The 1,473-nt window shown below is 61.2% G+C and overlaps 1 protein-coding gene across 6 annotated transcripts in view; it reads right to left on the reverse strand.

Annotated features, from left to right (window-relative positions):
• The window catches only part of LOC147025630 (DENN domain-containing protein 2D-like), a 45,139-nt gene extending 44,897 nt beyond the window's left edge, over window positions 1-242 (reverse strand). For 3 of the 6 annotated variants that reach the window (XM_085886804.1, XM_085886802.1, XM_085886803.1), the window contains exon 1: window positions 1-242. This exon is cut by the window's left edge. The gene's annotated coding sequence lies outside the window, so the exon portion shown is untranslated. The other 3 variants (XM_085886800.1, XM_085886799.1, XM_085886797.1) reach the window with 1 other exon arrangement.
• Window positions 243-1,473: the final 1,231 nt, after the last annotated feature.

Raw genomic sequence — 1,473 nt, forward strand, 5'->3', positions numbered from 1 at the left:
CCAATCAACTCTCCCGCCCCACCACACCTTGGGTAATTTCAGTGTTCCCTTCATCAAGTCTTCAACCTTGGTCTCCATTTTACAACCGCGGCCTTTTCCCAGATGTCGCATCAAACCAACGTGGCAGAGAAACTGTTGAATAAGTACACGGGGAAATCGAACTTCCTCTCACACACACACAAACACACTTCCTCACACACCCACTTCCACAAACACACACTTCCTCACCCTCTCCCCCCCCACACACACACACACACACACACTTCCTCACCCCTCTCTCAGACACACACACACACACACACACACTTCCTCACCCTCTCACACACACACACACACACACACACACACACACACACTTCCTCACCCTCTCACACACACTTCTCACCCTCTCTCCCACACACACACACACACACACACACACTTCTCACCCCCTCTCACACACACTTCCCTCACCCTCTCACACACACACACTTCCTCACCCTCTCCCCCCCCACACACACACTTCCACACACACACACACACTTCCTCACCCTCACACACACACACACTTCCTCAGAACCCTCTCCACACACACACCCACTTCCTCCTCCCTCTCCCCCCCCCACACACACACACACACACACTCGATCGCACTCTCCTCGCACACACACACCACACACACACCCACTCGGTCGCCTCTCCCCGCACACACACACACACTTCTGCGCACCCACTCGCTCGCCCTCCCACACGCACACACACACACCTACACACGCACCCACTCGCTCGCCCTCTCCAGCAGCCCACACACACACACTTTGCACCCACTCGGTCGCCCTCTCCCGCACACACACGCGCGCCGCACACGATGCGCCCTCTCCACACACACGCACCCACCCACTCGCTGCGCCCTCTCTCCGCACACACACACACACTGGCGCACGCACCCACTCCCACGGTGTCGCCCTCTCCACTGTTTCGCATACACACACACACACACGCACCCACTCGCGCGCCCTCTCCCGCACACACACACACACACACACGCACCCACTCGCTCGCCCTCTCCCGCGCACACACACACACACACGCACCCACTCGCTCGCCCTCTCCCGCACACACACGCACCCACTCGCTCGCTCTCCCGCACACACACGCACCCACTAGCCTGCCCTCTCCCACACACACACGCACCCACTAAGCGCTCGCGCGCACACACGCGCACTCGCACACACACGCACCCACTGCGCTCGCCCTCGCGCACACACGCCTGGCTCGCTCTCCTATACGCACACACACGCACCCACTCGGCTAGCCCTCTCCACGCACACACACGCACCCACTAAGCTCGCCTCTCCCCCGCACACACACGCACCCACTCGCTCGCCCTCTCCCGCACACACACGCACCCACTCGCGCTCGCCCTCTCCCGCACACACACGCACCCACTCGCTCGCCCTCTCCCGCACACACACACACACCCACTCGCTCGCC

Source organism: Eptatretus burgeri, chromosome 6 (assembly GCF_056783735.1).
Source record: "Eptatretus burgeri isolate ZD-2024b chromosome 6, Ebu_testis_v1, whole genome shotgun sequence".
Classification (NCBI taxonomy): Eukaryota; Metazoa; Chordata; class Myxini; order Myxiniformes; family Myxinidae; genus Eptatretus; species Eptatretus burgeri.